Source organism: Phascolarctos cinereus, unplaced genomic scaffold (assembly GCF_003287225.1).
Source record: "Phascolarctos cinereus isolate Bilbo 61053 unplaced genomic scaffold, phaCin_HiC Scaffold_726;HRSCAF=1367, whole genome shotgun sequence".
Taxonomy (NCBI): domain Eukaryota; kingdom Metazoa; phylum Chordata; class Mammalia; order Diprotodontia; family Phascolarctidae; genus Phascolarctos; species Phascolarctos cinereus.
This window is the reverse complement of record NW_027556098.1, coordinates 330,116,259-330,130,406: the sequence shown is the minus strand read 5'-3', so window position 1 is coordinate 330,130,406 and position 14,148 is coordinate 330,116,259. Positions and strand designations below refer to the sequence as shown.

Here is a 14,148-nt window from a genome sequence, read left to right as displayed (position 1 = left end):
CTCAAGGAGATTCCATTTCATCAGGAGAATTAAAATGTACAAATGTAAATATATAAAAAATGAATACAAGGTAATTTTGGAGAGTAAGTTATTTACATAAAGGCTTAGGTGGCATGCATATTGACCCCCATGGCTGCCATAATGTTTTCCAGTGCTTAAAGTGTGTTAAGAGGATACATGACTGGGACACTAGCTGAACCCTTGGTGGTTATGTTTTAGAAGGCTACTTTTTTAGGTATGAGTTAGGCTAGATTCTTTCTAAGATCTCTTACAACTTTAAGATGCTATAGGTTGTTTTCCCTGTTTTCTGTCTCTCAGCTCCCCAGTTCATCCTCTACAGTTGCAAAAATAATCTTCTTAAGCATGGCTCTGACCACATCACCTTCATGCTCCAAAATCTTTTGTGGCTTCCCTCTGTCTCTAGGATAAAATACAGACTCCTCATTGCTCCACTATCGTGCTTCAAATTATTTTTTCAGAATTATTTCACATGACTTTCCTCCACTTTTGAATGGATCTAGTTGTCAGGAAGTTTTTCCTGACATTAAGCATTAATTTGTCTCTTTGTAACCTCTACTCATTACTCCTAAATCTGTCTTCTGGGAGAAATAAACAGAATGAATCTTATCCCTCTTCCACACAAGATAGATTTTCAAGTGCTTAAAGACAGAAGGTATATAAAAGAGATCTATAAAGTAAATACTAGGTAACTACTAGGGAAAACCTTTGGGGGTTGGAGAAGGGGGCAGGGACAGGCAAAGCTTTTGGTAGTCAGTGAGGGGGGTTGTTGCTGTAGTTTGAAGGGGGCCATGACATTAGAGTGGTAATGCCATGACATGCAAGTGAATTGGATTTAAGTTAGGGAAGGAGGACTGTGCAAAGTCACCCACCCCACTTTCTCCTCTGGAGCCATCAGGGTCCAGTGGCCAGATACACATCAGGACAACTGGAGAGAGTCTTAAAGGAAGCCAAGGATTCTAAGAGGCAGATTGGAGGAGAGAGTGCATTCCAGGCATTCGGGAAAGTCGGTCCAAAGGCACAGAGATAAAAGCAGTTATGTGTAAGGAATACTAGGGCTAGAACAAAGAGTATGAAGAGGAGTGATGTATCAGAAGATTGGAAAGAGAATTAAAGCATCATAGATTTAAAGGGACGTCAGATGATTATCTAGTCCAATCATTTCTTTTTACAGGTGAGGAATTTCAGAGGTTAAATGACTCAATCCAGGTGCCAAAAATTATAAGTAGATAGGAAGAAGTCAGATTGTAAAAGAGATTTAAATGCCAAAAAGAGGAGTTTACCGAGATAAAAGGGAATCACTGGAGTTTAATGAGGGTGGAAGGGACAGGGAAAGAGGAAAAAAAGGTCAGATCTGTGTTTTAGGAAAATCGCTAGGCAGCTGTGTAGCATTTCCTTCAGTCAGGAACTTTTAAAACTCAATATTCTGAGAAGGGGTCCACAGTCTTTACCAGACTGCGAAAGGGGTCCATGACTCAAAAAGGTTAAAAAGCCTTGTTCTAAATATACTCATAGGATTTGGAGGGGGGAAAGAACGCTAGAGACCTTTAACGCAATTCTCTCCTTTTGCAGATAAGGAAATGGAGGATAGGATGAGCTAAGTGACTGATTCAACATCACACACCTAGAACCCATCCCTGCCTATCAGAACCTGTGACTGCACCCTATCCACCGCCCATCTCTCTCTCACGGTGGCCTTGAGATCACTGACGAAGTAATAAATGTTTGAGCCGGAAGAGACGTCCGAGGGCCTTCAATTCAACCCGCTCATTTTACAAAAGAGAAACTGAGGCGCAGAGAGGTTAGAGAGCATGCCCAAAGGCGCCGGACCCTGACATGGCATGTGCCGATCTCTCTTAGTTCCAGACCGCCCCAAGCCGTTCCCCCTCTGTCCTGGGCCCTAGACAGATACCCCTAGGAAACTGTTTCCTTCCTCCATCACTAGGAGAAATGAGTAACGTACTGGAGCTCCGCCACCTGCAGTCAGCTTGGCTCTGGGAGCCCCTCGGGCGTCCACTGAGGCTCTGGGTTACCAAGGCAACGCCCAGCTTTGTCCTGGCGTGCGCTACACACTCCAACCCCCCACCTCTCCCACCTCCTCCAGCCCAGCCCAGCTCTGAGGTTTGAGAGCCGGGCGTAATGAACTGCCTGACCCGGCCTCTGTCCCCCACAATCTACACTCGTTCTGTGCCTGTTTATGTGAGAAACATCTTGCTTGCAAAGGAAGGTACAGATCAGAGATGGAAGGGACCCTAGACGTTACTCCTGCCGTCTCCTCCTTTTACGGAGGATGCCGAGGCCTTCAAAGGTTAAGCAACTTGCCCAAGGTCACACAGATAGTAACAGAGATGAGAACGAACTGAAGACGATTCCAAATACAGGGCTGTTTGCACCTGTTTGCTCACCGGGGTACTTACCTTTCCAATTTCCTTTCTTCCTTCCATTCCTCCTTCCTTTGCCTCCTTCCTTCCTTCCATCTTTCCTTCCTCCTTCTGTTCTTTTCTTCCTTCATTCTCTCCCCCCAAATCTCTCCTTCCTTTCTTTCCTCTCTTATTTCCTCTTTCTTTCCCTCTCTCCCTTCCTTCTTTCCTTCCTTTCTCCCTCATTTCCTCTTTCCTTCCTTTCTCTCTTATTTTTTTCTTTCCTTCTTTCCTTCTTTCCTTTTTCATTCCCCCTTATTTATTTCCTTTCCAAAGGATCATTTATTTCGATCTAGAAGGGAGCATATAGGTTATTTAATCCAACCCTCTTGTTTTATAGCTCAGGGAACAGAGAAGTTAAATTGCTGGGTTACACATGGGAGCCAGGATTAGAGCTCAAGTCCTCTGACTCCAAATCCATTCTTACCTGGCCCCATCCTCTCATTTGTGCACAAAGAAACTAAGGCCTAGAAAGACTGAATGACTTTCTTCCTTTCGTACAAATAGAAAGTAGCAGAGCTGGTATTCAAACCCAGAGCTCTTTATTACAACACCCTATTGCCTACAATTCATTCTATACAACACACCACTGAAAATTACTGGGTAAAATCATTCAATAAAATAGAAAGAAAAAAAAGCCCTACAACCAGAAGTTAAAGTAAAGGATCAAGATGAATCTTTTAGTTAAATGAAATGTAATTTTGTGATTCTCCAGTACTTTCAATTCATTCCAAAATCATATTCTATAAATTTTATGCTTTTTTTTTTTTGCGAGAGCCTGGGCCTCTGCTCAAAAATCTCCTTTCAGCCTATCATTTATCTCTCACATGGTATTTTCTTAGAGTTTTTGCCAGTTAGTGGTCAGGCAGCAAGGCCAAATATAAACCATTTGCTAAGTTTCCTCATCTGACCTTGACTTTGTGAGTTTTGCACATTGCCACATTGGGTGGTAAGAAGCAGGGCTTCTATAAAGAGGAGTGTCTGTACTGGGGAAGTCAGTGTCACTACTCCTCTGGCAAAACTTCCAGGCTCCTGCTTTGTGAAGAGAAGGGTCATCATGAGGAGTCTTGTGTTTCTCTTGGGCAGTTCACCATCAGAGAAATCTGGTGATGATTTTTAAAATATGACTTTATTTTTGTATTACTTCTCTCCTGTTTTCACTTAAAATGTCTGCTTCTGCAATCTTTGACTCCCAGCAAGCTATAGGGCTTGATTTCAAAGCCTGTTGCTGCCTATGGGTTTAAACAGATTAGGTTCAACCTTGGGAGCAGTCACTCCCCCCCAATCTGAGTCCCAAAATAGTTCTCCATATTTACAGCACTGCCTTGTAGTTCAGACTGCCTTTCAAAGGGAAATGAACTTGAGGGTGCTACAGGGACTACCCCACGCATAGTGAGAAGATCTCACTTTGTGGGACTTTGGTAAGCCCCACTTTCATCTAACATATGCATTTAGGCGTCTAGCTTTATGACAAGGCCTTTCCTGGGAAGAAATCAAATTTAGGATTGCTAGAGAGGACACATTTCAATATTTTGGTGATTCTTCCATCGCATTAGGACCCATACAAGCCTCCAGACTTATGCTGCTGCTACTACTGCTGCTACTACTACTAGCTTGTATTTACATAATACTTTAAGATTTTCAGTCTTAACATTAAGGGCTTGAATACTCCCTGGGAAAGAAAACAAACTTGGGGTTGTTAGGGAGGTACCCCACTTCCCATCAAACCTATGTCAAATAATTCATGATAATAGTAAAGAGCAGTCTAGGTTTTGGGGTTTTTTTTGCTGCCCCATACTGTGTCCCTTCCTCCCTTCCTCCCACCTCCTTTTCTTCCTTCCTCCCTCCCTCCCTCCTTTTCTCCCTCCTTCCTTTTCCCCCTTCCTTCATTCCTCCCTCCCTTTCTCCCTTCCTTCTTTCCATGTAATTGATTTTGCTTCTCCCGGCACTAATCAAGGAAACCTCTTTCTTTCTCTAGAAAATTGGATCCCAAATTCTCAGACTTGGAGCAATTAAAGATCAAACATTCAGAAATTTCCCCTTCTTAAGCAGGCTCAGGCCTCAAACCCTATAGGAATTCCACATTGTCCAGCCCTCTTACCTGTTTAGTTGGCTGAGAGATAGGGAATCTCAACACTTGGTCATGTGTTTCTGGGGGCCATGTGGTAACAAATGAAAGGGCAATATCCTTTTGCTACTGTCTTGATCCAAGAAATCTTAGTATTCCTCCTCAGCCTCTGGCTGCTGCCATCTTTGGGATTGAGGGAAGGATGATCAGCTAGTCCTGGGGCAGAGGGGGAAGGGGGGAGAAAGTATATGATGTTGACATATGTATTGAAGGCACCTCGTTGGAGGAGACCCATTAAAATAGTATTTTGCTCAACCAAATCAAGTTTTTTTTCTAATAGTAAAATAATAAATATTGTAGGGTGCTGAATTTTCAGGCACTTGTCAGTAAATTATGTAATTGTAAAGCTATTAACTGTGTAGAGTATCATTTGTGAAATCCTGTTTGTTCCCTTATGCCTTCATCAAGGAGCCTGGAGCCTGTAAACTTCTCCTAATAAAAAATTTGTAGAGAATAAGAAGTATGCATATGGGTTAGTCATTATCAATATTCTTTATCATCTTTTATAAAAGAAATATTAAGGCCCAAGTTTTTCCTACAACTTTGGTATCTTCCCCTTTTGATGAGAATCAACCTATTTGTTTTTCAAAATTTGTGTCATCTTCACATGGACCATTTCTGTGCACACTTGCTCTAGTCTGGCTGTTTTTTTAATCTTTTCTTTCTTCAGTGCATTTCTTCACACAGCATATCTGGGACTGTGACATTTAGAGTCTTAATGCTCCCACCATTTTTGATGTTAAAAGGAGCTTATGATAAAATCTTTTTAGATTTTTTTTTTGCATTTTATATCTGCTTATTGTCCTTAAATATCCTTGGGATGATGTTATTTAGTTAAGTCTTTCACCATGCTTTCTTTAAACATGTTTTCCCCCTCTACTATATCTCTGTTTAATGATAATCTTCTCACAAGCTTCCACCATCCTTCTCCATAAGATTTCACAAATCAGCTTTTAAACTGGAAACCCTCAGCTGCCATATTTATCTAACTTGGAAGGAGATTGGTTAAATATTTGCTGATAGATACAGTTTCTAACTTTTTAATCTCTTCGCCATGACAGCTGATCCATATTATTTACTCTTCATTAGGAAGGAGGAAAATAATAATTAGGAAGCACTATTCTGTGCCAGGATCTGTGCTGATCACTTTATACATATTACCTCACTTGATCCTCATAACAACTTTGGGAAGTAGGTACTATTATTATTCCCATTTTATAGTTAAGGAAACTTAACAGATAGCAGACAGAGGTTGTTTGATTTGCACAGTTTACACAGCTAGTAAATATCTGAGGTTGGACTTGAACTCGGGACATCCTGACTCCAGGCCTAGTATTCTATCCACTTCAGTACCTAGCTGAACTCTTGTGAAGACCTGGACAGGCATCACATAGGGAGAGGAGGCATGGATGGGTAGTAATCTGCATCACTGGGGGGAGCTCCAGAATCAATGAGATCACAGATTTATTGGAGCATTTGAGCATTGATCTCTGTTCTAACAAGTCGGTGATCTCGTTGTACTCAGACAGCTGATTCAAGAATGACTCTATCATCTTTAACATCATTTCCTATCAAAATATGAACACTCTCATGGCTTATCTTGTACAGTACCCAACATGTTCAATATGCCCTTATTCTTTTCTTCAAGCAAATTTTCATAGGGTATAGTCATAATATATAGCCTAGAAGCCTCTGTGTCCCCTCTCATACATTACTCCGTAAGCATGCTTTGCAACACGTCTTTGTCCATCTTCACCTATGCCCTCCTTTGCAATGAAGTCACCAAACATGAAAACATATCTTGATTTAATTTAATTTATTGAACATCATGTAGAATTTCTCTGCCTTCCTCACTCTTAACACACTTGTTTTCATGGTGATCTTTCCACAAATAATTATCTCAAGATGACCACATGTCTTGTGAAATGATGCTCCCTGTTGCCTCTGGACTCAAAATAAAACCAAATCTTTTACTAGCTGCGAATTTCTTTTGTCTTCTGGGTTCATTTATAGTGAGAATGTTGCAATTGATAGAATTCAGTTCCTCAGAAGTATGTATGCTCTTTGGCCAATGGACAAGCATCTCACCTTTTAGAGAACCAAGAGCTAAGCAAATGTTTCTGGATGTTCTAAATATAATATGATTTCTCAGCATTGTCTGCCCAGTTTTTCACCACCTGCCACCACTTCTGCATAAGAAGAAACTTCTAGACAATGCAGTGGATGGAATGCTAGGATGAGGAAGACCTGTGTGCAATCTGGGCTCAGGCATTTATTAGTTGTGTTACTGTGGGTATCTTGCTGATTCTCTGTCTGCCTGAATAGCCCCATCTGTAAAATGGGAAACATTGTTGCATCTACCTCTCAGGGTTGTTGTGAGGATATAATGAGATAATATATGTAAAGTGCTCTTTAGTCCTTAAAGCACTGTATAAATACTAGCTGCTATTATTATTACTTAATCTCTGTCTGCCTCAGTGTCCTCACCTGTAAGATGAGGATAATGATAACTTCCCAGGGTTGTTGCAGGGATAAAATGAGATATTTGTAAGGTGCTTTGTAAACTGAAAAGCATTAAATAAAAGCTAGCTAGTAATAGTATTGATTTAAGATAGTGGGTTATTTTGCACATTTCTTTGTTTCGTGGGTTGTCATGGTTGATGTATTGAGAATGCATCATCAGATGATGAACCTTTTTCTGCTCTGCTAGGCTGGTCCTCTGACGGCAGACCGTCTTACTGAGGCTGCACCTAAGTCTTTCTGCATTTTGTTAGCGTATCCTTGAAGAACTAGGTCACCACCACGCTGTGGTTAGACATCAGTTTAGAACCAGGGGTGGGGAACCTGCAGCCTCAAGGCCCCTGTGGCCCTCTAGGTCCTCAAGCATGGCCCTTTGACTGAATCCAAACTTCATAGAACAAATCTCCTTAATAAAAGGATTTGTTCTGTAAAACTTGGACAGAGTCAGAAGGCCACAGCCAGGGACCTAGATGGTACATGTGGCCTCGAGGCTGCAGGTTCTCCACCCCTGGTTTAAACATATAGGTAGGCATAGAATGTGGGCCTTCCCACGTTCTATGTGTGCTGGCCCAACTTGGAATCTATGGAGTTCTAGAACAAAACACATCTTCATAACTGTCTGAGAAGTATAGAAAATACGGTATCTTGCTGTACTTATTTGGGGGGTTGTTTTTGTGAGGCGGTTGGAGTTAAGTGACTTGCCTAGGGTCTCACAGCTAGTAAGTATCATGTGTCTGAGGTCAGATTTGAACTCAGGTCCTTCTGACTCCAGAGTCGATGCTCTATCCACTGTATCACCTAGCTGCCCCTGTCCTTTTATTTTTTTGAAGAAAAGGTTTGACAAGGTATCTCTCCCATTCATATATTAAAATCATATAAGATTCCTTGATACTTGTAATGTCAAAGACTATACTGAGCCCTCTGCTCTTCTTTCTACATTCTTTCCCTTAGTGATCTCCACTCCTGTGGGTTCAATGATTATCTCTGCACAGGCAGCTCTCAGTGTATCCTAACCCCAGTCTCTTTCCTAAGCTCTGCTTCATCAGCTGATAGTTGTAGACATCTCATAATGTCCATCTCTGTCTCAAATCTGATATGCCCCAAACAGAATCAGATCATCTATGCATCTAAGTCAGCTTCATTTCCAAATTTCACTATTTTTTTTTAGGCAATTGGGGTTAAGCGGCCTACCTAGGGTCACACAGCTAGGAAGTGTCAAGTGTTTGGTCTGAGGCCGCATTTGAACTCAGGTCCTCCTGACTTCAGGGCCAGAGCTCTATCCACTGTGCAAATTTCCCTATTTTTGCTGAGGTCGCTGCCATCCATTCAGTCACTCAGATTTGGAACCTCTGAGTCATTCTTGACTCTTCTCTCTCCTTCAAGCCATATGCAATCAGTTGCCAAGATTTGTAGATGTTAGCTCCACAATATCTCTCATGTCCATCCATCTGCATTCATATATCCATCACCCTGGTCAAGGCCTTCCTTGCTTCTTCTGGAACTAAGTAACAATGTCCTAATTGGTCTCCCTTCTTTCACTTTCCCCAATCTAATCCACCCTCCACACAAGGTTCCAAACTATCTTCTTAAGACAAAGGTCTGAACTTGTCAATCCTCTGCTCAGGAAGCTTAGTATCGGAAAGTTCTCTTCTGCCTTTGTGATAAGATCATCCTGGCATTCAGTACCGTCTTCGTTATCTTCTTATTCCCGTCGATGCCTCAAACAGTGCTTTGTGCAACAAATGTACACTGAATGCGTGATTATTTTAAAATGGACTATCTTTGGCCCTGAGTATTACAATATCACAAATAGTGAGCCATATTTTAAAGGGTGGAAGAATAATAATAATATGTTGACATTCCCTACCATTCCTATGGCATGACAAAATATTTGCTTCCTTGAGAAAATAAGAAATGTTTTCTCTACTGCAGAAGATTAAGTTAAGAAAATTACAGTCATTTCATGAAGATGTTTTTATTTGCTTTGTTAATATGACAGGACAAAATGCAACCCAAAGGAGTTTCCTTAGAAATTGGAAGCCAGTAAAATTAGAAGGCTCTAGGGCAGCTGAAGGAAGAACTAAGGCTTATTTTTATATGAAGCTGTTTAAGAACAGAAAGGTGGAAAGATAAAGACATCAAAGACTAAGAACATTATATTAATTGTGAATGAATGTTGTCCCTAGGTAAATGTGGTAAACGTGCCTCATTCATACAGGAGTAAAGCATTTAAATGAGAATGTTGTGGCAGTTCTGATTATAACCTTTGTGCTCATGTCCACATAATTCCATATGTCATCTTTGGTGCCTGTTATGCAGTGAGGAAGAGGGGCTAAACCAATGCTTTTTTTTTTTAAAGCAGATACTAGTATTGACTGACAATTGAGGATTGTATACAACCCTCAAAAAAAAAAAACCCAAAACCCCAACACTTGACCTTGAGGCTGAAGTGAGCAGGGAGCATGTATCACAATAACTCCCCAAAGACATTCTATTTCACTTGACCTCATTCTTTATCACACCCTAGGATGTTCTGGAACCAGTTCAGAAAGAGCTGGTTGATTGTTAAATTTTTAGTGTGAGCATTTGTACCTCAGATTTCAGCAAATTCTACAAATTGGGGCTTTATTTATTATTTTGTTGCTTGTCTAGACTTAGAAAATGATGGAAAAAAGTTAATAATGATTAATGTTAAAAATGTCTTGTGTCTCCCACCCCCACCGCTTTTTTTTAACCTGAGAGAGCTAGGTATTAAACATTTGCCAAAATACCACTGCATCTGTCCCTTCCCCTAAGACAGTTCAGGTTCAACCATCCCTTTCCTGGACTATTGCAACAGCCCCTCACTGGTCTCTTTCTGTGTCTCATGTCTCTCCACTCTTGACTTCTTTCTTCACAAGCTGCCAAAATAATTCTCCTAAAACACAAACCTGACAATGTCACACACACAGCAAACTCCAGCAACTCTCTATTTCATTTAGGATCGAATATAAAATCCTATGCTTGGCTTTTAATGCTCTTCATATTGTGGTACCATTTGTTTTTCCTGAATTATTGAACGTTTCTCTTTTCTATCCACATTGTGGTTCAAAAAAAACTGGCCTCCTCACTGTTCCTCCATCTCCTGCCCCTCGATGTTTGCACTGGATGCACCCCGTGCCTGGAATCTACTTCTGTCCCTCTCTCAAAATCTCTAGCTTCTTTCAAGATTCACCTCAAATGCCCATTTCTACATGTCTTTCCCGGTACCCTCCAGTTGCTAGTGACTTCCACTCAAATTCAGTTTGGTTCTATTTTGTACATCCCTGTATGTGCATATTTTTTCTCCCTGATAAACTATAAGTTTTTTGAGGTCAGGGTCACTTTTGTCTTTGTATTTCTGGTTTCTAGTACAATCTGTGATATATAACAAGCATTTAATAAGTATTTGTTGATTGTCAACTAAGCCCAATTCTACCTGGTTCCCTTTTCCTTCCTAACTTTTCTTCTTCTTCACATTCTACCTTTTTTGGTTCTTTTCTGGTGTATTTGGTTTGGGGTAAGGTTACCAATGTCTCAGCTTTCCAGAATCAACCTCCAAACCTCATGTCTGGACATGGAAACCAAGGGCCTCATTACTGAAGTCCTCCCAGGTTAAATTCCCTCCACAGGCTTCAGACCTGTATCTCCCAAACCCTAGCCATGGACCTAGAGAGGTCTCCTCATTCTCACTTCTCCCTCTGACTCTCAGACTAGAAAGGCTTTTCCTTTTTTTTTTTTTAGTCATAATATTTAGAATGGAGATCATTTAGTCCAACCATCTCCCTTATTTTACAGAGGAGATAATTGTGGCCCCAAAAGATGCAGACATTTGCCTGAGGACACATAGGTAGTGAATAGAAGACTCACGATTCAAACCAAGCTCTTTTGCTGCTGGGTGTCGGTGGTCTGGTTGGGGAAAATCTCATTCACCCTATCCCTTCTCTTTGGTTATCTTGGTTAATCTACTTCAAGTAAAACCCCTCTAGCTGCATAAAGATAAGAGGTTCTTCTCTTAATTGTGTCTCTCATCTGCTGCTCTAGGCCTGCACTAGACCTCGTGACCCTGGGACCAGACACCAGGCTTCAACAGCTCCCTTGCTAATGTTGGTTTTCCCTCATGCTGTTTCTACAAGATAGTTTCCTCTCAAACCGAAGATCTGCTTTCATTCTGATCCTGTATTGTCTGCTGGCCTATCCTCAACTGCTTTCTAAGCATCTTAGTTGAGAGGATAGACTCCCCTTAACACTAGTAACACACTGTATACCTTGTACCCTATGAGTTGCAATCGCTCTTTGTTGCTCTTAGCAGGTCGCACATGCCTCATGTTCTATCCCCTCCCAGGGAAATAGTCCACTCAGATTCAAGTTTATAACAACAACCTCTTAGACAGACAGAATATTCAATAGAACCCTTTTTCCCATTCTCAGTTAGGTCTGTTCAACACACACACACACACACACACACACACACACACACACACTCTCACTCTCTCTGTCTCTCTCTCTCTCTCTCTCTCTCTCTCTCTCTCTCTCTCTCTCTCTCTCTTGCTCACACACTTCAGCATACAAATTATGAACACTCCTAGTGACACATCTTCCCCCTTTGCATAAAGTGATCCCAAATCTGCTCTGACATCTAATAATAATAATAGCCAGCATTTATATAGTGCCTATTATGTGCTGGGCATTGTGCTAAGCACTTTATGAGTATTAGCTCATTTGATCATCACAACAGCCCTTGGAAGTAGGTGCTATTATTATCCCAATTTTACAGTTGAGGAAAATGAGGCAAACATAGGTTAAATGACTTACCCAAGATTACCCAGCTGGTAAGCGACTGAGGTCAAATTTGAATACGTCTTCCTGATTTTGCTCTATTTACCACACCCCCTAGCTGCCTCTACTTAATCCAGGGTATTGCCTGTTTGTCTCTTGTACTTTCTACAACATTGACGCGTGCAGATAAGCATGGATTTAGAATAAGGCATTTTAAAGGAAAAAACATATAAGGTAGAGTCTAAAAACTGTGAATTAAAATATCCATCAACATCTAATCATTATAAGCAGTTAAACAGTATGTTATTAAATGTTATCTAGCAGTAGTGAAGAAAGACAATGTTTCCAAGGGCCCAATGTTTATTCCTGGAATAAAACTTAGAATTCAGAGCTTCATCCCTGCTCAGTTCTAGTTGTGAGCTGCACATACAAAGTTCCCGGGAAGGGGAGCTCGTTAGAAAGGAAAAACACAGGCACACACAGGATCAGCCCTATCACATTACAAGAAAGAAACATTCATTGGCATCAGTATAAATGAAGCCATCAGAATAACTGTTTTCATGAGAAAATACTGAGTAAGGATGGTCTTGCTAAGAAATTAATATGAGGTGATAAATAGTCTCTGACAATGGCAGATGAAGGAACAGGTGTTGTTCAGAAGCCTCAAGGTTGGACTCCAAAAATAAAATGTAGAATGTAGAGTTTTATCTCTTTGCAATAAATACCACCCCAGTCTTTGCTCCTATCCCTTGGTTATACATACTGAGTTTTCTGGAAGAGGAGCTCAGCAGAGAGAAAAAATAGAAACGTACACAGAGCAGAGCAAACAGACCCAGCCCTTTCACATCTTAGAGTCACATCTGACCGTCACCGTTGAAACTCACAGGTGGCCATAACTGGTAAGGTCAGTGCCAAGTTCAGAAGAGTAGACTTTATCCTAAAGGGAATGAGAAACCATGAAAGATTTTGGAGCAAAGGGATAATTTGACAAAGGTGGTGTTTTTATTAATTCCTGAAACATTAAGTACCTACTATGTGCCAGATGGACAGCTAGATGCCATGGTGGGTAGAGTGCTAGGCCTGGAGTCAGTAAGACTCATCTTCCTAAGTTCAAATCTGTCCTCAGACACTTACTAGCTGTGTAACCCTGGATAAGTCACTTAACTCTGTTTGCCTCGGTTTCCTCATCTATAAAATGAGCTTGAGAAGAAAATGGCAAATCACTTTGCCAAGAAAACCCCAAATGGGATCCCAAAGAATCAAACAGGACTGAATAACAACCAGAAACTAAGGTAGAGGTTCCCAAATTTATTTAGCCTACCATTCCCTTTTCAAAAAAAATACTCAGCACCCCCTGGAAGTCTTTAACCGTTTAATGGTTTTTGTTTTTGAAATTTGCATTATTTCAAAAATACGTAAAATATATTTTTAATGATGTATCATAAATTTTATAATTTATTGTAAATTTGAGGGGTTTTCTTGCATTGAAATTTTGATGATGCAATATTGCATCATATAACCATATAGTATTACATTATAAACAAGTCATTACATGCACATATTCCTGCTGATGTATACTGGAGTTCCTCACAATTCAAGACACACTTCCCTGCCAACACTTGCTTGTCAAGACCTGTCAGCAGACTTGACTATTGATCAATCACAACTTGCATTTTGTGTGTTTATTTGGAAAATAATGTAATCACTATGACTTTCACCGTTACACAACAGATGAAACACATATAAACAGTTTTTCCAAATTTTCTTCTCTTCTTTCCTTATGATTCCACCACTTCCTGCACCTGAGGCTATTACTGTCCCCTCCCCCATTGTTCTAGCACCTGGGGGGCAGTATTGCCCACTTTGGGAACCTCTCAGGGCATGGATTGATTACAGGGGTATACAAATCCACTAGTTTTTACTTTCCATGCTGGCTTATCAATTTGATCAACTGTAATCTAAAAAATGGCATTAGAGGATTAGTTGATTTCATTTCCTGAGCAGTACTGTTTCTTTCACATGAATGCCACAGATACAATGATCTGGGATTTGCAGGATAGAACAGGAAATGTGAACCATTGTGCAGAGCCTGGGTGCTCTCTCAAGAAAAGGACAGTAGCAGCCTCCTACAACCAACTCCAGCTTGTAACCCCCTCTTTGGGAAGCATTGCTTCTTAGGCACCAAAGGCTCAAGAAACTAGAACAGCCACATCCTCTCAGCTGTGTCTTAGCCATTTCTACTCTCTCTTTCTTTTTCTCCTTCTG

General features: G+C 40.8%; 1 protein-coding gene across 1 annotated transcript in view; it reads right to left on the bottom strand.

Moving 5' to 3' along the window:
- Positions 1–2,057, bottom strand: part of CCDC83 (coiled-coil domain containing 83) — a 59,528-nt gene extending 57,471 nt beyond the window's left edge. The window contains exon 1 of the mRNA XM_020993824.2: positions 1,982–2,057. The gene's annotated coding sequence lies outside the window, so the exon portion shown is untranslated. The remainder of the gene's footprint in view (positions 1–1,981) is intronic.
- Positions 2,058–14,148: the final 12,091 nt, after the last annotated feature.